This window comes from Suncus etruscus, chromosome 11 (assembly GCF_024139225.1).
Source record: "Suncus etruscus isolate mSunEtr1 chromosome 11, mSunEtr1.pri.cur, whole genome shotgun sequence".
NCBI lineage: Eukaryota > Metazoa > Chordata > Mammalia > Eulipotyphla > Soricidae > Suncus > Suncus etruscus.
The window spans coordinates 67,046,835-67,070,658 of record NC_064858.1 but is presented as its reverse complement, the minus strand read 5'-3'; the positions used below and the strand labels follow the sequence as shown (position 1 = coordinate 67,070,658).

At 39.7% G+C, this 23,824-nt stretch overlaps 1 protein-coding gene and 1 pseudogene across 1 annotated transcript in view; one reads left to right on the top strand and one right to left on the bottom strand.

Moving 5' to 3' along the window:
- The window catches only part of TMTC2 (transmembrane O-mannosyltransferase targeting cadherins 2), a 587,133-nt gene that overhangs the window by 76,915 nt on the left and 486,394 nt on the right, over positions 1 to 23,824 (top strand). The window lies entirely within an intron of this gene.
- Positions 1,075 to 23,824, bottom strand: part of LOC126022884 (pre-B-cell leukemia transcription factor 2-like) — a 29,689-nt pseudogene continuing 6,939 nt past the window's right edge.

The following is a 23,824-nucleotide window of genomic DNA, read 5'->3' as shown; positions in this document are numbered from 1 at the left end:
CTACCTCCATGCTATCTCTCCGGCCTCAATGGTCATTTTTTCTTACCTCTACACCTGGCTTTTGCAATCTCCCTCCTCTCGATTTTGGACTGAAAGAAATCTCATTTCTGGCAGAGATACAGACATAAGTACTCAAATGCATATTTGAGCTTGGTACTAGCTAAATCTATTTTCTGATGGTCAGGACTGGAGCCAGGTGGGTCTCTTTACCAGTTCTATGTGTTTCACTTTCTCTCCGACCCCTTTGACTATCACCTATGATATAGGAAAACAAAAAATTAAAAAGAATTAACATATTTATAAAAAATTCTACTTCCCCAAACTAAATTAAGAACCAACAAGAAAAAAAGAAAGTACAGATTGATTCCAGGGTTTCATTTTCTCTCCTTAAAAAAAAAAGGCCCAGTCAACAACCCCAAAGCTCATTCAACAATTCCTGAAAGTAGCAAAAACTCCCGCCGAGGTAAATATCTGAGCCAGACACTCTAGTCTACCGAGCAATTTTATTGGTTTAAGATGAGCTGTTTATGAGGTAATAAAGCCAGGCAGAGGTTGGGGAGACACGGGGGTGGGGGTGGCGTCCTCTGTTCAGAAGTTGTGTCCCCATTTTTGGTATCTCTTGTAGGCAAGGCACAGATATCCCAATGAGGTAGGGGAGCCCAGATACAATAATATATTGTATATATTGTATATATGAGAAAGAAGAAGGACCTGAAAACAGAATTCTGGGACAGAATTTTGTGTGGGAGAGGTGAAGAGAAAAAACGGAGATTAGTGGGAGAAAGACTCCACTCTCCCCTATGAACCTCACTCTCCCTGCCATGTAGTCAGCATCCCCAGCACTGAGGTTCTGGGCAGGGAGGAGATGACTCCATTGCCTCTAGTCTTGTGCTTCTGTGTTTGAGGCTTGTCTTCTGGATGCTTGAGTCCTCCTTGAGTCGCCAGGTGAGACCCCAGCCTGTGGCCCTGAAAGGCGAGTTCAGTTGGAAGTGTCAGAATGCACGCTCCCCGGTCCCTCTATTGGGGATGTCTCTGAGAATAGGCTCTCTGCCTCCTGCCAGCTGCCATTTGTCCTCATTTTCCAAGGGCAGTATATCTAGCCTTCCCTGAGATTATCCCAGTAGCCTCCTGCCCCCATGGAGTATTGGAGATAACACCTGCAAAAGGAGGAGGTGTCAGGGAGCTGGTGTGGCTGTGGTCTCCCTGGGCCGTCTTGACGACATAGATGTTTGCCCTCTCTTGGAACTTTCCAATATTTTTCTTTCAGCGAATCCACTTGTTGCCTGAGATACAGTGATTTCACATTTCTTGGCAAGCTCTTGCTTAGTCTCCTCATTGCACTAGGATATGGGTAACTCAGTAGGAGTGGAAATAGTCATTAAGGACTTCAGTGGCCTGTTTGCTGATGTTATGGCATTTTCGCCTGGCATCTAGGAAGCAGGGAATGCAGGATCAGGATAGCCTCGCAGGTGCTTTGATTGAGCTGCATCTGGATGGCTCTGAACTTCTGATGGATGATGCTCACCAAGCGCCCCATCTCCTGGGATGCCACCAGCTTTGTTCAGTTCTGCTCCCTCAACAGGTTCATAACATGGGTCGTGAACTCATTACAGGCCTGCTCATGCTTCTTCGGCTCTGAGTAGTAGATATGGCAGATATCTAACCTGGCAGATAACCTGGTAAGGTTGTGGCGATTGTCCTAGTGTCAGGGAATTGATAGAGTTGTCAGGGAGCAGGCCACCCTGGAAGCAGCAGCAGCCGCTGCCGCTGAGCCCCCCACCCCTTCTCAGACCCAGCGACACCCTCAGCCAGAAGTATTTTGTCCGAGCACATCAGCTGGGTGTCCACTGGCTCTTCCTCTTGGGAACTTCCAATGCTGAGACTTGTTTTCTCTTTGATTTCAAACAGGACACTTCATTCCATGGCAGTTCAGGGCATGTTTTTTGGCCTTCCCTCTGCTTTCCGGGACCCCCCTCCCCACTACCCCCACCGGGGTCTCTTGTATAAGAGGCTCGCCAGGCCCCTAGTCTCCCCACCTACCAATCCCAGACCCTGCCCCACACCCAGAGGGGCAGCCTCAGCAGCTGAGCTGAGGGTCCCTGAGGCACCCTCCCTTCTCAGCCCCTTCCTTGCCTGGTTACTTCCCTCCCCTCAAACTCTCTCTTCACTGCCCCAACCCCTGCTTGCCCCTCTCCCTAGACCTCCAGGGAGACTAGGGTTACCATCTGCCCCCCCTCCCCAGAGACCTTAGGCCCTGGCAGTGGAGAAAATGAAGGGGGGGAGGAGGGAGAGAAGAGGAGCGAGAGAAAGAGAGAGAGAGAAAGAGAGGAGGTGTGTGTGTGTGTGTGTGTGTGTGTGTGTGTGTGTGTGTCTGCATGTCTGTGTCTGCCTGCGTGCAAGGCTGGAGGAGAATATGAAGAATATCTGTAAGATTTAAGCAAACTTTCAGAGCTTTTAGTGTGTCCTTGAGGAAAGTTTCTCTCTCATGAGATGGAGGTGTGAGATTTCCCTCACTGGCCTCAGTCTGTTACACACTCGCAAGGAGTGAAAGACTTCTGGGATTCTGACTTAGAAATTCACATTTAGGTTTTCATCTCTCTGACTATCTGATATTTGCCATTTGACGCCTCTGCCAAAGTCTTGCTTTAATATCCAGGGACATGCTTTTCAAATATAGAAGTTGTTTATTTGAGTTCTCTGTCAAGAGGGGCGCCATTAATTTTTAGGATTTTATTTTTTGGTAGTTGATATTTGACTCTTACTCAATCTTAGCTCAGAAAAACACAAGAAAAACAAGAACTTTTCGATTTCTCTACTAACTGATGAGGCCTCCTTACTTCTTGCATATGGTGTAGGGAAACACAACCTAGGCAAATAGGAGAAACTTAAACTTGAAGAAACTTGGTCTGATGTAGTTATATCCTTAAAATAGGAGACTTCAGGGTTGACCTTCCTACCTGCTCCCCTTTGTGGTCATTTTGACTTTTGGGGGGTAGAGAGTGATGCTGGAGAAGATGGGGCCTATAATCCCTTTGGGATTCTCATGTATTCTAATATTTTGTAATCAGACCAAGTTATGCTGAGATGTCTTTCATTGAGCAGCATATTTGTTGATATGCTCATCTCTACTTCGTGTTTGCATTTTTTTCTAGCATTTATAATTACTTTCTTGGATTTCACAAAACTTCTGTGTTCATTACTGTTAACATAATGTAAACAAAGATGCATAGACATTAATGCTCCAGTTGTGTGAACATCCTTTTGCTTTGCCTGTTTAGATTCTCCCTATTTTATAATTTTATAATAAACAAGCCCTATTTGTTCCAGAGTTGCCTTTCTGATAGCTCTACCTCTTGCTAATCTGCCCTTTTAATGCTGGTAAGATTATAACACATATAATTGAAAATGTAATTTCCTAATCTGTAATGCACTTCCACTAATTCAGGTGTTTGACATTTTTTCTGCTTCCCATTTGCTCTAATTTTCCAAATTTTCCCCCATAATCTTTTCAGGTAGATAGTTTTTATCTGGAGAAAAAAAAAGCTCACATTACATGCTACTTAAATATGAAACTTGGAGCATGATTGACTAATGGCAACTAATCTGCTAAAGGTATTTAGAACTTGTGCCATTGAGAGAAACAGCAGATATGGCATTCTGAAATTGAAGCTTTAAACATATCAAAGAGAATGTGTCAAGTATAATAACATGGAAATGCTTTGTTTTCAAATAACTGGAACTTGCTCTGGAGACTTGAAACAAATGAGAGCCTATGTTTGTCAGGCCACGCATTTTAGAAGATGAAGGTAACTGTTTAGGATTCTAAAAGCTCATACAACATAAAAGCTCATACAACAGTCACTTCTCTCCACCTTCATCCTGACCATATGGACTTGTATTCTCCCGCAGAGTGCTTGATTGGTCTTAGTGAGAGCTCCACTTCTGAGTGGTTTCCCCACGGTCTAAGCATAGAGAGGATGGAGTGGGAGTGCCAAGGTTTTCATTGATTATTACAGTTGCCAGGTTTTTACAATGAAATAAAAGTCTGTATCTTAGGGCCAGAGCAATAGCACAGTGGTAGGGCTTTTTTGTTTGGCCAACCCAACACAGACCTGAGTTTGATCACTGGCATCCTATACATCCTATTTGGTTCTCTGAGCCTGCCAGGAGTGATTTCTGAGTACAGAGTCAGGAGTAACCCATGCCCGTCATTGGGTGTGGCTCAAAAACAAAAGAGAAAAAAATTTAAAAATGTATCTCATGGTCATGAAATTTTTCTATACATGGATGTACATGGATTCTATTATCCTGAGTAAAAAATGTCAGAGGGAGAGAGATAGACACAAAAGTCTCACTCATCTATGGATTTTAAGAAAAATAAAAGACATTATTTTAATAATGCCCAGAGACAATAGAGATGAGGGCTGGAAGGACTGGCTCACAATATGAAGGTCACCACAAAGAATGGTGAATGCAGTTAGAGAAATAACTACACTGACATCTATGGTGACAATGAGTGAGAGAAGTAGAATGCCTGTCTGGAATACAGGTGGGGGTGAAGGGAGGAGGGAGATTGAGGGCATTGGTGATTGGGAATGTTGCACTGGTGAAGGGGGGATGTTCTTTATATGACTGAAACCCTACTACAATCATGTCTGGAATCAAGGTGCTTAAATAAAGATTTAAAAAAATGTATCTCAGTAATATTGGGTTTGTTCACATTTGAATGTGCCGTTTATTTATAGTTCATTTATTTACTCTCATGAGGAGAGTTGTTTGGGTTTGGAGTAGAAGGATGAGACCACACAACTGGAATAAAGTTTAATACTTTAATCTATCTGCCAACAAGACCCCCACACTGGCCAGTCAGGAAGGAGATGAACCCCGCCCAAGGTCATGAAGAAGATTACATAGGGAAAGGATATAGGGAGGTTCCAGCTTTATGATGATCCTTAAAATGATTGGCTATTATCTAGGAGTACCTTCCTACTGCTTTCTTGTCCTTCCCTGATAGATTACCTGGTATGACCAGGTAGCTTGGAGCGGGGTAATGGAAATAGGCTTGTCAAGAATTAGCAGGAGGTTTACACCATGTGATCCTTACAAAATGGCATCTCTCCCTGCTCAGAACCTGAGAAGCATTTACAAAATGGCATCCCAGCTTGTTCAGAACTCAGGTTCCAACTAGTGACCCATGGTCAGCCCTGTCTGCCAGGTGTCTGGAGACAGAGGGCACTTGAGTGAGTGCTAAATTTGATACCAGCAGCTCAACACCCAGAATACTCAGTGACAGTTCACTCTTCCTTCGAAGCCCTAGTCAAAAAACACTTTCTCTTATGTTTCTCTCAGGTAATAACATCCAGGTAGGGGAATTCTTATTTGGTTCTCCTTTGGTGGTCAAGATGGTATTATACAAAAGATACTGTAATTGTGTATTAAATCATAAGTAGTAGATGGATAGACTACTCCCAATATAAATCCTTGTTTTACTGCAAGATGCAAAGAAGGAAGTCTAGGGAACCCATGAGCTGCTTGAAAGACCATTAAGAGTTTCTTTTTGTGTGTGTGCATTTGTGTGCATGTGCGTATGTGCATGCTTGCGTGCCTTTCATTTATTTCCTTCCTCATGTAGAGTTCAGGCAACCCCAAATTAAAACTGATCATGCCAGGCAGTACATGATGAATAAGTCTTATCTGGCTGTTGTGGAGATGGACAGACAATAGTTGTAGAAATCTTTTGTCATAGCTGAAATGGTGACTAATTCAGAGAATGTTCCAAGTCCCTTTGCTATACGAGAAAGGTAAATGAACTGAGGGACATTTCAGGAAGTGATGCCTATAATAGTGTTTGAAATGTATTGATGGAAACAAAAAAATGTATCCTAAGTGAAATTTCATAATCTGTGTGAGTCAGTTGTAAATACCACCTTATTGTGAGGTGTATTTAGCTAATTTCACTTACTTTTGAAGTTGCTCTTGTGTAGCCTCAAATGCTTATTACCAGTAAACATTGTCCAATGATGCATAAGAGCTGTGAGCAATCATCACTTTAAGTAGATCCTAGGAGAAGATGGAAATTAATGACCTTTGTGCGGATGTCATATCAGCCTGCTGTTGGGAGATTATTTACACTTTGTGAAGAAAAATACCATCTTGTTAGGAGAATGCAGAGCAACCGCAAAACTGCTAAGAATTATTTGATTGAAGAATCATTCAGTGCCTTATTTGGAGTTGATAGGAATAGAACACAGATTTCTGCAGCCAGCCCCCTTCTCTGTTTTAAATTTGAGTTACTGCGGAGTGCTTCAGCCTCTTCTGTATTAGGAACTGTGGCAGAATTATTTGTTTCTTTTGTCCAGTTTTGTATACCAGCACTCTGGTTGGCCTGTGGACACTGGTCAAGATGCTGATTCTGGGGCCGGAGAAATAGCGTGAGGGTAAGGCGTTTGCCTTGCAAGCAGAAGGATGGTAGTTCGAATCCTGTCATCCCATATGGTCCTCCGAGCCTGTCAGGAGCAATTTCTGAGCGTAGAGCCAGGACTAACCCAGGAGCGCTGCCGGGTGTAAACCCCCCCCCCCCAAAGATGCTGATTCTAAATTGTAATACTCATTGGCCCTGGCTGGAAGCAGCATTGTTTACCTGTCTTACTCTGCTACTAAACCCATTAAGGAGTACTTTTAAGAGTTCTTATACATAATCCTTCCTTTGTATTAGCAGTTTCTCCTGATGGTACAAAGAGGGTTTATAGTTGTTAGAAAAAGAGGACACAGGAGAATCTTTGCAATAACCCAGAATTGTATGTATATTAAAAATTTTTCCCTTTTCCTCTACCTAATGACTTCCATTTTAATTTTTGTTTTGTTTTGTTTGCTTCTTGGTTCTTCAGCACTCAGGGGATACTCCAGGTCCTACACTCAGATATCGCTCCTGGCAGGCTAGGAGGGAGTGAGCATATGGGATGCTGGGAGTCAAACGCAGGTCTGTCCTGGGTTGGTTGTGTGCAAGGCAAATGCCCTACTGCTCTACTATTTCTCCGGCCCCTCCTTTCTTTCTTTCTTTTTTTTTTCTAAATGGGAAAAACTCAGATCTCTAACTGTAACCCTGCCTCCAACTTCCTATTTCCCTAACCTCTTCTTTTGAAATGTTAAGCAGGGGGTTGGAAACTGCCTTTCCGGTCTGGGAGCTTGGTAGGAATCAAACCTCAACAAATCTCCTAGAGAACTTGACTCCAGATTAGAGGTCAATGTTTGTCTGTACCACAGTGGGCAGTGCTTTGTTTGAGCACACAGTTTAAGGGAATCAAACTTGAGTTTCAGACCCCAGAGCTGTGAATCAATAATTGGGGCTCCCAGCCTCTACGTGGGTCAGAATTTATGATGGAACAGTAGATCCTGGTAGAACGAGTGGTCATTTCTTCCATACGGAGAGCTCTTTGAATAGACCAATTTCAACTTTTTGAATCAGAAGTGTGGGGGGGGGCGTTGAATAACATGAACCAAAATGATTTTTATCTTTCATCAATTTCTTTATTTTGCATGTGTGAAAATGAAGCCCAGAGAAATTTTGATTTTATTTTAGAATTTTATTTTATTATTTATTTTTGTTTTTTGGGCCTTCCCCTGAGTTGTTCAGGGGTTATTCCCGGAACTGTGCTCCGAAATTACTCCTGACAGTGCTTGGAGTACCTTATCTGATGCTGGGGATCCAACCTGGGTCCACTGTGTATAAGGCCTCTTTGCTGTGCTATCACTCTTTCCCCTTATTTGGGTTTTTAAAGCTAGTTAGTGTTTGATTTGGGACTGGAGTTGGATTCAAGGGCTGCTGTTGTTTTCTTTGTCACTATGGTATATAAGGAACTTGAGAAACCAAAGTTCAAAAAATAAACAAAACAAAACAAGTCAGTTAATGGCAATTTCTCAGCTTAGGAAGCCTCCCCTCACACTCAAATAAAATAAATAATTGCAAATGCTAAGAAAATAATTAACTTGAGGAAAGTTATGTTACTACTTGAGGAGCTGCCCAAGCAGTCTCTTGAGTCCAAAAGGCCATTGCTGATGATAGTTGCTTGGTCTGTCAGTGCAATCCAACTGTTCACTGTTTGCAGTGGTTAGGTTTGGTAAAGTGATGCTTGAGTCATTGCAGCTAATCCCACTGGTGCTTTGAGACTTCCTTATTGGATGTGATCCCTATCAATTCTGTATGGGGGAATCAAAGTGTCAGAATTTCTACATGCCAAGATGTGCCCAGCACTTTGAGATTCTTCCTAGAGAGTATTACTACTTTTATTAATTATTATGATATTGTAATCAATATAATATAATAATATATAATATAATAATATTAGTATTTATTATAACTAGGCCACATTCAGAAGTTCTCAGGGCATACTCTATCTGTATGCTTAGGAGTCATTCTTGGCAAAGGCGGGAGGACCTTATTCAATATCAAGGTTAAAATTCGGCAGGGTATATGCAAAGCTAGTGTCTTACCCACTGCACTGTCTCGTAGGCCTTGGTGTTATATCTTTTACATGAAAATTTGAAAGCAAAATTTTATTTCTGTGTATGCTGGCCAGTATCAGTAAATTGGCAAGCTCAGTGGAAATTTAATCCTTTCTGTCTGACCTGTGACCAAGTTTTTTCAGTAATGCTGCTGTTTAAAGTACAATAAGAAGACATATTTGTCTGTTTTTTTTTGGGGGGGGGGACACTTCGCTCTGTATAGGGTTTTTTCTTGGCAAATGCTTGATACCATGTGAAGTATTAGTGATATAACTCAGGTAGGCCATGCTTAAGATAAGCAATCTTTTTTTGGCCCCTGGAGTTCCATTTTTACTATAAACAAATTTAGTGATAGCAGCTCTTTGACATTTGAAGGCTAAGATGATATCATTTCCAAATAACTTTAGGGTGTTTCTTAAATCATCCAATTTGGTTATCAGTTTGAATATAATTATTAAAACCAGTTTTGAGTAATGCAAGAAAATTAAATCTAGGTTTTATATAAGGGAAAGAGTAAGTGTTAAATGTTAAAGAATAAGTGTTAAAAGGGATTTTATAGTTGTTTCATAAATAAACTCTGGTCAGAGATTTTTTTTAAGTTGAAACTCTCTTTGGCCATACCAGTATTAGTAGGACTGAGGCCCTACCTTTATTCTGGTAAGTAGTTGGACAGGACAAAGGATTCGGAGCATCAGATCCTAACCTATTGACTTCCTAGTCGCAACATTGTGGGCTCCTTATGTAAGCCTGCTTTTTCACATGCAAGATGGGACTCATGGTGTTGTTTTTATGCCTGTCATATGGGACTAACTCAGTGAGTGAAGTGAGTGGATTTCGGTGGCCTTTCTCTTTTTTGGGGGATGAGGGGGGCACACCAGATGGTGCTCAGGGGTTACTGCTGGCTGTGCTCTCATAAATTGCTCCTGGCAGGCTTGAGGGACCATATGGAATGGCAGTGATTGAACTTGAATTTGGATTGGTCCCCGGTCAGCTGCGTGCTATACAAATGCCCTACTGTTGTGCTATCACTCTAGCCCTACCTTCCTTTTTTTGGGGGGAGGGGGTCATACCCTGTGGCACTCAGGGGCTACTCCTGGCTCTGAGCTCGCTCAGAAATTGCTCCTGGCAGGCTCTGGGTACCATATGGGATGCTGGGATCCGAACCACTTTCTGTCCTGGGTTGGCTGCATGCAAGGCAAATGCACTACCGCTGTGCTATCTCTCGGCCCCCATGCCTTTTAATTTTTATTCTTAAAAGTCAAAGGTCAAAAACCCTGGATTAAGTGATTTTTATTTGTTGTAAAAGTTCTTACATATCAACATGGTACAGGTGGCCTTTAATAATAGTGGTTTTTGTTTTTGGTGATGGTCAAGTGATATATTCAGCTTTGATGAACAAGGGTGCCTTTTTGCTAAACATTGGTGACTTGAATTCAAGACATGGAATCCCCAGAGAGGTTCATTTCATTCTTATTTTACAGCAAATCTGGGAAGAGCCACTTTAGTGGCTGCTTTGGGCTCTCTACTTTAGTAATCCCTTCCTGCCCTGGATCCCGATTACTGCAGAGTCTCTCTGCCTTCTATTGCATTGAAGTTACTTTTCCTTTAAAAACAACTACCTATTTGTGTACTGGGAGTGAGAGAATTAAATCCCAACCTCAAGATGGGTGATGATCAAATATTGGTGTGGGGTCCACCAGGTCTCACCCAGTGGTGCTTCAAAGGTGATGAGGTGTAGGGAATGAGATGCAAGGCTTTGTGTGCACTGTGTGTGTGTGCACGCACATGCACCTGTGAGTGCTTGCATGCACTCCAGTTCTATTGGTAGCATTTCTCAGTCAGTGCCCCTATGACCTACTATATACTTCTGGTATTCTAAGGGGGCTACAGATGAAAATTGCATACATGGGGACAGGAAGCTAGGGGAGCTACCTGGTAAAATGGATAGACAGAGGAAGGGAACAAGACTGGAAGATGGTCACCATCAGAAAAAGGTTGAGAAATGATGCCATCTGTCCTAGAAATAATACCGCAGGTAGGTCAGTTGCAATATACCCATTGGTCCCATGTTCCATCCTTGGCACCTTATCTGTTCCCCCAAGCCCTTCTAGGAATGATCTATGAGCTAGAAGGAAGCCCTGAACACTGCCAGTTGGCCCCTCCTATTAAATCCTCCCAAATAAAAAACTGCTTTAAGCTATCTTCTTGGCCCAGGCAACTAGCACTTGGATATGTGTGTTTCAGTTATCATGATTCTACCACTTGGCCTGTTTCACACGAGTGAAGATCTATGAGAATAGCTTGTTTGTACACTCGCTGCTTGTTTCATGCCACACTAAACTTTTGACCCAAGGTTCAAGAATGACACAAAGAATCTCAAGTCTTGATTTCTTTTGGCTCAGATGAGCTCAAGTTCTTCTGATCTCTTTACATCATGCTTGTTTGCTTGAGTGGTTTGAGGCCAGAGTTCAAGGCAGAGGACTCAGATTGTGCTAAGTGGTAAGAACCATTCATCTTAAAGCTGTCTTGAAAGAAGACAAGAAGGAATAATTATCAAAAAAATGAATTTTCACAGGACAAACATAGTAGAGGATTTGTGATATGAGTGAGGACATGCTTTACATTTATAGACTTTTCCTTTTTCCCAAATTTTTCTGTATTTTGTCAGTACTGGAGATCACACTTAGGGTCTCATTAAGTGACTGAATGTATGCCCTACTGAGGAGTTGGATTCCTACATCACTTACACCTTTTGCCTTCCCTTTGATCCTATTTACATGAACACTCTAAGAGGTGCTGCCTTTCTTGAGGGAGAGGGAGATGTGCTTTTCAAGTGGTGCTCAGGAGGCCTGGAGACCCCCTCTGTGATTCTCAGCTAACTGGGCAGTTTAAATTTTAAGGCAATAATAACCCAAGGGTGCAGTAATGTTCAGACCCAATAGGTCTAGGAATTACCCAGAAATTCCCTTCAGTGCTCAGGACCTTTTATGTGAGGTCCCCATGATTCTTAATGGACCATATAATATTACTAGGGATTGAACTAGCCAGGACATATGCTAAGCAAGTGCTCTTATTGCTTCACTGAAATGTCTACTGAAATACTTACAGTGTTTTATATCATGTTAGATATCCTGAGTTCTAAATGTTAAAATTGTTATTTTGTAAATGAAGAACATCGATTATACTTAGTAGGATGCAGACTCAGTCTGGTACACTTCTATGAGTCCAGCAAGCTTCGTTAAGATGAAGAAATGAGATGGGCCTTGATATCTTTCCATTTCTCAGAGATGACCAGAAATAAGATTTCTCCGAAGCTTCTAAGACCCCATTGCCGGTTTTTGTCCTTCACTTCTTTTTTTTTTTTTTTTTTTGGGCCACACCCGGCGGTGCTCAGGGGTTACTCCTGGCTGTCTGCTCAAAAATAGCTCCTGGCTGGCACAGGGGACCATATGGGACTACAGGATTCGAACCAACCACCTTTGGTCCTGGATCGGCTGCTTGCAAGGCAAACGTCACTGTGCTATCTCTCCAGGCCCTGTCCTTAACTTCTTATCAGTACCCCCAAAGATGATCATCAGAAATTATTGTGCTGATATTTATTATGTAAAAATAGCTGATAATTATAGGTTTTTGATTGGTTTTTGAGCCATACACCAGTGGTACTCAGAGATTACTCCTGGCCCTGTGCTTCAGGGATCACTTCTGATAGGGTTCATGGGACCATATGAGCTACCAGGGATGGAAGCTGGGTTGGCCACATGCAAAGCAGGGACCCAAACCCTATGCCCCAGCCAGATATAGATTTTATTTTAACTGAGGGCAAGCTGCATTCTGTGAATTACCTCATTTAATTTTTATGATAATCACGTGGAATAATTACTGCTATTATTAATCCTATGAGATAATAATTATTAACAATCCATTGACTCTGTATATCTTGTCTGTTGAGTATATTCTTATTTCAGGTAAGGATTTGGAGTTTCTAATTCCACCATTGATTGTCTTCAGAGATATTTGTTCCACCATCCTATGCATTCTTTGAGCACTGACTTTACTTATTTCTTCTGGACTAAATCTTAAGATGACTGCTGATAAGTAGTTAAGGAATAGTTCTGATGAATAAGTTCATGTTTGGATGAGGATTTTGTTAGTTATTAACTGGTTTGGTCTAGATCAAAATTTTCATACAGACAACTGTAAACTGACACACTAATCTTTCTCTCTCTCTCTCTTTTTTTTAATTTTGACTTTTGGGTCATACCCAGCAGCAATTAAAGGTTACTCTGGCTCTACATTCAGAAATCACTCTTGGCAGGCTCATGGGACCTTTTAGGATGCCAGGGACTGAACTCAGGTCGGCAGTGTGCAGCGCAAATGCTCTATCCACTGTACTATCACTCTAGCCATAGACACACTCATCTCTGAGCATGTATTACAAGTTACTGTTTTGTTCCGAAATTTCTGGGAAAATATTATATGATGCCTAAGACAGAAAAGTTTGTGATTCTAGGTTTCTAAAGTGCAGATTTATATTTCCAAGTAATAAAAATGTTGGAAATTATTTACTAAGTTGTTTGGAAACTGCTGGAAATCACCTATGATTCTTTAAAAAAATTTTTTTTAATCTTTATTTAAACACCATGATTACAAACATGACTGTAGTTGGGTTTTGGTCACAAAAGAACACCACCCCCCCCTTCACGGACTGCAACATTACCACCACCAATTCACCTCATATACCCCCACCACACCCTCTGCCTGTATTCAACATAGGCATTCTACTTCTCTCACTCATTAACATTGTCATGGTAGTTGTTAGTATTCTAATTGCACTCACCCCTCCTTGAGGTGAGCTTAATATCATGATCCAGTCCTTCTGGCCCTCATCTCTGGGCATTATTACAATAATGTCTTTTATTTTTCTTAAAACCCATAGACTATTTTGTGTGTATCTCTCTCCCTCTGACTTATTTCACTCAGCATAGTAGTTTCCATGTCCATCCATGTTCATCTATGATTCTTTATGAAATGTTCTTTTCCCTCAAGAAAGCATTTGGATTTCTGAGCATGCACATTGTATGGGGTTTCAAAATATGTTTTTGATACTTAGGTAGTTATATGTTTCCAATTAAAAGTTTCAGTGTTGGGGCCAGAAAGATAGCATGGAGGTAGGGCATTTGCTTTGCATGCAGAAGGATGGTGGTTCAAATCCCGGCATCTCATATTGTCCCCTGAGCCTGCCAGGAGCAATTTCTGAGTGTAGAGCCAGGAGTAACCCCTTAGCGTTGCAGGGTGTGACACACACACACACAAAAAAAACAAAAACAAAAAAAAAGTTTCAGTGTTAAAGGAATGAACAAAAATTTACAGTACTGGTACTGAATTTTACTGTATCTGGAACATTGTGATATATATACTTTACTCTAATCAGTATTATTAGTTCTTTGTTTTTAAGATTATTGAAATTTTACTGGGTACAAATAGCATTTTATTTGAATTGCAGGCTACAGTTTTGATGAATTTGAACATTTTTCCCCCCAAATGTCATTAAGCAAATACACTCTCTTATGTTCTGTCAGTTATTTGGTTGTTGTCTTTAAAATCACTCTTCAGTTTGTCACAGAAAATCTCATGCCAGGGGGTGTCCTGAATTTATTACGAGTCTGAGCTGTTTATTCTCAAGATTATATACTAGTGATTAGGTTGCTTTTCTTTGGAGGGGTGTATGTTGGTCTTGAGAACTCATAAAAATAAGTTATAATCTCCAACATACTAATTTTGAACCAGGAGTATTTGATTCCACAATATCATATATCTTAGTAGTGATCAACAAGGGTGGAGAATTCTAAAAAGCCACTTAGGGTTTTGCTTTAAGTAAGAGTGGTGAGCTTCATAGAACATCAGTAAATACATTTTGGGGTATGGTTAGCTATATGTATATGTATATATATGTATATGTATGTATATATATACATATACATATACATATATATATATATATATATATATAGAGAGAGAGAGAGAGAGAGAGAGAGAGAGAGAGAGAGGCCTGTTCCCTCATGTTTCTAGCCTTTCTTGAGCTGTGCCAGGCTCCCATATGTACCACCTCCCATTTTTATTGTCTTGTTATCTCATTAGACACCCAGGGTATGGCCATCTACTTTGGGTTTTTGTACTTGCATTAAAACCCTTTGGATGGGCTTGAATGGTGGTGGATGGTGATGGAAGCCTTTCTCCTCCAGCCCCCTGCAGCCAGCAGGTCAGCAGGTATCAGAATAGTGGCGGGTAGAAAATACACAGGCAGGCTTCAGGGTATATCATCTTTTTTTTTTTTTTTTGGTTTTTGGGCCACACCCGGTGACGCTCAGGGGTTACTCCTGGCTATGCGCTCAGAAGTCGCTCCTGGCTTGGGGGACCATATGGGAAACCGGGGGATCGAACCGCGGTCCGTCCTAGGTTAGCGCAGGCAAGGCAGGCACCTTACCTCCAGGGCCACCGCCCGGCCCAGGGTGTATCATCTTTATTCAGGCCCTGGACAACATGTGTGGCCTACCATAACCATTTTACGCTGGATCCTTATTCAGCCCTGCATTCTAACTTGTCTTTCAGCCATCTCTCCTCCTGCCACTTCTCAATCCTCCATCCATGCAAATCCCCTTTTGCCCCTGAGGCCAAAATTTTTTTGTTAACTACCAAAGACCCTGCCCAGAAATGGACAGGTCTTTGTTGTAGGTAAGGTTACACAGGAAGAATGGGGGATTGGGTTATACCTATACCTTAAGTGATATTAAGTGATTTTTCATTTCTTTATAGAATAAACATTGCTTATTTAATCAAATAAGATAGAGGCATAAACCTGTTGATCTCTTGACTTTTCTAGTAAAGAAGCAATTGTGTAGATAATAGATGTTCTGTTGGTTCCCTGGTTATAATTCTTGCCTTTTTCCTTCAGGAGTTCAATGACCCTCATAGATTAACTGCGCCAATTTTACTTTTAAAAAAAAGTATCAAAAATAAACAAAGAGAAAATCATTTATTGCTATAGCTTTGCTATTATCATGGGAGTATATTAGTTGAAAAGAAAGTATATTTTTTAATGAAGGAAGAAGTTTTCAGAAAAGTTAAGACTGACCATGTGTAAACATTCTTTAAATGATTTCCTTATTTGTGGCTTTACTGTGCGAGAAGTTGACGTTTAAAAGTAAATACAGTGTTGTTGTAACAGGGGTTTCTTATAAAATAACTTTTCTTCTTGGTCAGTATGTTGGCTTAATACTCTTAACTGAAGAAATATGACTAGGAAACAGCTTTTCACATCTGTGTGAACTGAGAAAGAATCCATAAATAGGATTCTTCAAACACTCATTTCTTTAAAATTAGGTATGAAAACTTTACATGTCTGAAATTGAGGTCATTCATTCATGTGAGATTGTCAAAGCTGTAAATTCTCTGGGAAACCCAAATGATTAACATGTAAAGCTGCTTAAATTTCTAAGATCTTTTTAAGTGCACTTTGGTTTTTGATGCCAAAGTTAATTGATTTCAAATGTCGGTTTCTTACAGTGATAAAACTGTTTGGCTCTCCTAGGGAAATCAGGTAAACCAAGTTGTACTATATTAATTAAAAAAAAAACTATTAAGTGCCATCATTGAGTAGATTCCCAAGGAAATCTCAGTAGGTCAGTTTTAGGTTGGTAGAAAGGTCTCTGAGATTCCTACTGTTCCATCTTTGAAGGGATGGATAGAATGTTACTGAATCAGGAAACTTGAAATTTCCCTGTTTCTTCATGAGCTATATCCAAGAGGTGTAACATTTACTCCTATTAATCCTATTTCCTATTTGCTTTTGGTTTATTGGCTACAGGTTAAAGGAGTCAGAAATTAAGGCATTTTAGAGAATATTAATCAAATAATTGCATTGTTGAAATGAATTTCTCTCTTTTTAGTGGCTTTTAGAAACAATTATTTCATCACTGACTTTCCATCAGTATCTTTATCGCCTTATTTCAGAAAATTCTCATGAAAACCAAAATAAAAATCTAGGAACTACTAGGATCTGCTTTGCAGATTTATATTTATAAGATGTCTAGACCTTTATAAAAACAAACCCTTTTAATGATTTTTTGGTAAAAATAACAGATATGATCTCTAATTTAAGTGTAGAAAAGAACTTTATAAAGTAAATCTTTAGGTTGTACTCACGATAGTAGTCACTGTTAGAAAGTCTTGCAGCCCGGCAGTTCATGCAGTAGTGGATCATGTAGGAATGTGGGGGCAAAAATATCCCTTAGAATCAACATGACTGGAACTGGTAGTTTTTTCTCCATGTTTGATTTTCTTCAAATATCATACAACTTCTCTATTGGTGTGAACAGGGATATTTGGGGATGGATATTAGTTCTAGAAAGTATCCTAGAAGTAGGTGTGCTTTAAGGCATGATTATTTGCCAAGTACTATATAGGAACAGCTTTCACTCATCAAAGTTACCTGTAAATCGAAGTTACAATCAACATTCATCTTATGCTATTGTGTTTCCAACCAGCATTTATTTATGGGAATACATTTTCACATTCATCAGTGCGATAGACAAATATATTAATCTTGATTGCCAGAGCTTGATGACAGAGGTGGTGGTGAGTGGGTGTATGGAGGAGATCACAGTGCCTTGTTGGCCTTATTTGTTTACACAGGAACTAGTGGAGGATCATGGTGGGTAGCACATTATTTTCTCTCTCTGGCAGCAATCCTGAGCTCATGTACCTCCCCTGAAATGTGATGGTTAAGGGCTTTACCATCCAGACCACACGCAGTGTTGGACAAGTGAGAATCCTTGCAAGATTTTTTCTGGAATATTTTGAACTGAAAGTTTAGCTTTTCAAAACCAAAATATGTTTGGTTTTGGGCCACATCTGTTGTTGTTCAGTGCTTCCTTTTGATTCTGTGTTCTGGGACCATATGAGATGCTGGAGATTGAACCCAGGTTGGCCATATGCAAGGTATGTATCACTGCACTTTTTCTCTGCTTGAGAGTTGAGTTTTGGCCCCCGGGTACTATTTAGTTTATATGAGAATGGATCCTGAGTTGGCTAGGAATTGTTTTTCTTTCGGAGAGCAAGGCATTGGAAATGTTCCAGAAACTTGATGATCTGGTCTTAATACCATTCTGCTCTGTGAGCACTGAAGTGGTCTAGATTTATTGGCAAGTTGTTTGAGTTGGTATCTGTCATTTTTAATGGAAGTAGATCTGATTGGAACACTTGAAGTTAACTCTGATACACACATGTTGGTGTTTCTCAGGCATGTAAGTGTTCTTAGAATATAAAATTGAGCTGTGGAGAGGGTACAGGAAATGGAATACTTGCTTACATGTGGCCATTCAGACAACAGCCCTGGTTTGGGTCTCCACCATTACATGTGGCCCTCAGAGTGTTGCTGGGTTTGCTCCTCAGTGCAGAGACAGAAATGATTTCTTAGTATCAGTGCTGTGACCCAGCATCTATCCCCAACTAAATCATAATAGACATTTGCGATTGGAGATATAAGACAGTGCTGACTACTTGCTCTGCATGTGGCCAACCTTGATTTGATCCCTGATACCACCTATGGTCCCCTGAACACTACCAGGAACAGTCCTTGAACACAGAGGCAGGAGTAATTTATGAACAACATGGGATGTGGCCAAAATGAAAATAAAATTCAATTGTTTATCACAATAAAAATAATTTTATAAATATTAATTTCTACTTTTGCTTTATGAAAACATCAGGTATATGAAAGACTTCCAAGGACAAGAGACATCTTTGATTGGCTGAGTTTGGGTGGAAATCAAGAAGGCCTTTTTCATTTTTACAGAGGAAGAGGCAACAGAGTGTGTGTGTGTGTGGGTGGGGAGAAGGTGTGAGGGGATTCAAAGGAACAATGATCTTCCAGAGAATCTGTGCAAGAAATTCACCTTACTACTGTGGCATGCAGCTTTGGCAGGTAGCACTGTTTCCAGATTTGGTCCCAGCATGGGACCTAGGAATACAGACTTTCTTCCTGCCTTTGAATAATTAGCATCAACATATCATCCTGAACAATGATTGGAGATAAACAAAGGAAACAGAGAGCCTGGAGAGATTTGGCTTTGGTCCATAGTTATCTATTCTGTTGAATAAAATAGCATTTTTGGGTTTTTCTTATATTTCTTTTGCACTTTATTCTTTCCTTTTTTTTTGTAAAGGTATCTCCCACCTAGTGGAAATGATGGTTCTACATCTTGTACACACAAGATGTCCCATCTATGCATCCATCCATGCATCACACTGATTTAAGAGGATACATCCAAATGGCTGTAACTAGGCTCTTTGCCTCCAGGTTTTGCCCCCCACTTCACCTCATGAACAAAATTTGGATCTTAGATTAGTGGTACTAATGAAAACATTGCCAATTTGGAACTACTTTAAGCTGCTTGTGTTTTGTTATCTGGGCTCTTTTTTCTAAAAACAATATTCTATTTTCCAGAGTTAAACAAAGTACTTGCCATACTTCAAGTATTCTCTTTAGTTTTTATTTTTTGGTTGTGGGGCATATCCAGTAGTGGCCAGGGGTTTCTCCTGGCTATGCACTCATGAATCATGGACTCCATCCTGGCAGTGTTTCAGGGGACTATATAGTAAACTCCTTGACCAATGTACGATTTCTCTGGCCCCCAAATGTTCTTTAATTTTGGCATGACCTGTGGTTTGGAGTAGGCCTTAACTTTTTGTTTGTGTGTGTGTGTTTTGGGGGGCCACACCTGTTTGGTGCTCAGGGGTTACTCTTGGCTATGTGCTCAGAAATCGCCCCTGTCTTGGAGGAACTATATGAAACACCTGGAAATCGAACTGCGGTTTGTCCTAGGCTAGCACTTGCAAGGCAGACAGACGCCTTACCTCTAGTGCCACCTCTCCGACCCCAACTTTACTTTAACACAAATAAATTTCCAAAAGTCAGTGGAAGCTATTCTCAACATAGTTGAAGAACATGTGTTTGAAGTAATTCTCCAGGGGAGTCTATTAGGTTTCATACAAACACCTTCATGTCTTTGAGAAATGCTGTGTCAGGAGTCTTCTATTATTTGTCACTATGTTCTTTCTTCAGTTGGTTCTGAGTTGAAACAAATACTTTTTGATTTGTATGATTACTTTTATGTGTATAGCAATTTTTGATCTATATATCTCTGAAATATTACCATTTGCAGCAGGTACCTGAAGGCTTTTAGTTTATTCATATAAATTGTCTCCACATAGCAACATTGAGGGGTTTTCAGTTTCTTAACTTTCCATTGGTCAGCTGACAAGGAAGCTAGTGAGCTCTTTGTACCGTACCGTAGGAAAAGTCTGTGATACTTAAAGATCTCATTGGATATGTTGATTATTACAAGTCCTGTAGTTAGAGGCTTCTCTCTAAGACAAAGGAATATAATGATTTTTAAAAAAAATACCCTTCATGCTTGTGGCCCTCAACTTAATCCTGCATTATTGATGCATGTTAGTTTTCAGTTAGGAAGTATATTGTCGTCTTCTCTGCACATCTCAAAAACCATGGTCAGATGCAGTACAGAGTACAGGAATGTAGGGTTACATGAAAAAGGATTCAGGGTTGCATGAAGTGAGTGGAAGCTGTTCAGCAATATTTGAAGTAATGTGTTAATTCATAGATATGTGGGATTTGACAGGACTGGAACAGGGAATTTATATCCAGGGATAAAGGTGAGAGGCCCTTCAGAAGAGTTTGGTTGTTTGAAATATTAAACATTAGGTGAAACTCTCTTGGATTTTGACAGTACAACAGCAATATTTATTATTTAAGATTTGACTGATATGAGAGAAGTTGGAAGGCATGGTTATATATTAAAATACAAAATCCGAATACTTTATACTCACCACCGCATATGAATAAGATAATTTGAATAAAATATAATTATTCATTTAAACTTACTAGAGTCCTTTCTGAAATTCTATATTTTTTTATAATTTTTATTGAGACCAATATGAATTACAAGTATTTCACATTTATATTTAAGGTACACAGTGACAGTTAATTAGGGCAATTCTCACCACCAGTGTTGACCTCCCTCTACCTTTTCCCAACATGCATCCCAAACCTCCACCCTTAGCTCCCTAGACTGCTAGTGTAACAGCTCCCTTTTGTGTATAGCTTATTGTACTCTTTGGATTTCTGGATTCTATTGTCATTGACTTTGGGTTGAGTATTTAAGTCTGATCATTTTTTATATCTACTCAGTGCTCATGATACTACTGCTTTGTCCTTGGTACTATTCACTTTCTTTTTCTAGTTTATAGGAAAACATAGAAGCAGAACAAGATGATTCATGTTCTATGGTTCTGTTAAAAAAAAGAAAGAAAGAAATCAGGCAGGAGCCCTGTCTAGAAGCTATACATATAAATTTAAAAGAAGAGAAAAGAAAAAGATAAAAAAAAAAAAGAAAAAAAAATGGGGGAACTGATGTGGCAAGTTTTTTTTTTGTTGTTGTTGTTGTTTTGTTTTGTTTTTGCATAGGCATAGTAAGTATTGTGGAAATTAGAAAGGAAATTCCCTTGGCCTAAGAGATACTGGTGCCTCCACCCTTGAGTCATACTGTCATGAGACCAACTACAGGCTCCGGACATGCTTATTGTAAAACCCCAAGGTCTGTCTTTATGGTGCAAGGAAACTGTGTTCAGTTGTAGTTGTCAAAGTCAGTCCTCTGTAATTAGAGATCTTGGTTTTTTGCACAGATACTAGGAAAAAGTCTAGGATATAGTCTTGCTATATAGTTTCAGAAGTTCTGCTCAGTCATGGTTGTTATAGTCAGTCTTCTGTAATCAGTGATCTCGGTATTTGCACAGATCAAAGGACAGAGTGTCTTCTAATTTCATCTTACCATTAGGTGATGAGGTAGGTTGTTGTTCCGTCATCATCGGGATGTCTTATGAATCTACCCTGGCGCAAGTTGGTGCCAGAACAGTATTAGGGAATCCCCCGAGGGGAGTATGATTCCTGGTGATGCTGAAGGGAACTGTGTCAGTTCTAAAGTTGGGATACGGGTTTTGGGTAGGATAGATGATGTCCTATCACGTGAGGTATAAGTTGAATACTCATAATGAATATTCAGGGTGGAAGTTGCTCCTGTATTATAAAATTTATGGGTTCTTATCTCTAGTAGATAAGATTTCCACATTTAAGAGTGCCTATGCAAAAAGGAACGATACCATATTATATTGTTGGTGCATTTGGGGGTAAAAATGACAAGGTATACAATCATTGTGCCCTGGATTTGACCTGAGCTTTTATCCCAAGCAAGACTTTTCAACTAGAATTTAGTACTAAGCATAACCAAAACAAGAAAAAAGGAAAAAAAAAAGAAAAAGAAAAAGGATGGAGGAGGCTACGTTTACATTTGGATTTTTGCATCTCATGTTAGTGAGATTGGTATGTAGTTTTCTTTCTTGGTGGTATCTTTGTCAGCTTTGGGAATGAGTATGATATTAGCCTCATAAAAGAATTAGGGAGGATTGCTGTCTTTTCAATGTTTTGGAAGAGCCCAAGGATCAATGGTAGTAATTCTCTGACTGTTTGGTAGAATTTACCTGTAAAACCATCTGGTCCTAGACTTTTATTATTGAGGAGTTTCTTTGTTTCTGTTGTAATTTCCTTAGATGTGATTGACTTGCTTAGGTTTTCTACTTTCTCTTTATTAAGCTCAGTAATGATATTTCTTTCAGGAATCTGTCAGTTTCTTCTGGGTTCTCTAGCTTAAGTGAGTACAGTTGTTGATAATAAGCCCTCATAATATCTTGGATATCTTGAGGTTCTGTTGTAATCTCCCCCCTTTTATTTGTGATTCAATTTATTTGGGTGTTTTCTCTTTATTTCTTTGTGAGTCTTGCCATAGTCTTGTCTATCTTGTTTATTCTTTTGAAAAAACAGTTCCTGGTTTTATTGATTCTTTGTATTATTTTCTTTGTTTCCATGTTGTTTATTTCTGCTCTGGTTTTTATTATTTCTTGTCTTCTACCTGTGTTTGGGTTCCTTTGCTGCTGGTTTTCCCAGTACTTAAGCTGTCCCTTTAAGCTTTTGAATTTGTTATTGTTAACTGGCATAGGCCTGTATTGGTATGAATTTCCCCCTAATTACTGCTTTTGTTGTGTCCCTTAGATTTTGGCAATTTGTTTCTTTATTGTCATTCATCTCTAGGAATGTTTTTATTTCTTCCTTGATTGCTAAGACATAAAATGCTAATTTTAAGTCCTCATCTTTAGGGTTTGTGCACTTTGGAGGACTTGGAAATATTGTAGGATTTTTCTCCATGTCCTTAGATGATGATGTCTTCTATAGTTTCCCTATTGCTCATTGCATTGGGTGGGTTGGAGTGCTGGAGTTTCAGTGTATATAAAAAATGTGGTCTGGGCCAGAGAGATAGCACACTGGTAGGACATTTGCCTTGCAAGTAGATGATCCAGGACGGATGGTGGTTCGAATCCCAGCAACTGGCTCTAATTTGTTGTCACTTTGTACCTTAAATATTACTGTGAAAGACTTGTAATTCACTTTGAACACAATAAAAGATATTTAAAAAAAAAAGCACTTCATCAGATTTTACAGTAACTTTCCACTCTTCAAATGGCTCATCTAAAATTTAACATGGGTGATAAGATCTAGCTGTAAATTTCGAATACTTTCTTTGTTGTTTATGGAAAATTTCCCACAAAAACGATCAAAACACTTTTGTGAAGAGGATATTTTGTAACCTTTAGTCTTGATTCTGTTAGTTACCATCCATCTGGTACCATAAGCACTGAGTTCTGGTTCAAGGACTGGCAAAATCCTAGTACTTGATTGATAAAGACTATTAGCTATGTGAAAATCTTGCATTGTGAAAAACAACAGTATATATAAAGACAAACTGACAGTGTTTATAAGTTTTGATAAAAAAGAGACATCTTGCCCTTTTGTAAGATAACAGGCCATAAAGTACTTGGTGAGCTGTAAATGCATTGTAAAAATGCTCTGGAGTTAAAACTGGGTGTCTTAAGGGCTAAAGTTTAGAGATTTGGGAGTTGTAAAATGTGATTTATGTAAACATATACTTGTTAAAATCTTTGGGTTCTTCTATTCTATATCCAAACATTATTTTTTTTAACAAGTTTTGGATTGCCTCAGTAGCCTGAAGCAAATTACCTTCCTAGAAAAGCAAATTACATTAGGGGGAAAAGGTGATAATTTACATTATTTTCTGTGTTTTCCCCATTTCTTCTTCTAGTTATGAATTATTTGATTCATTATTTCTGCCCAAAG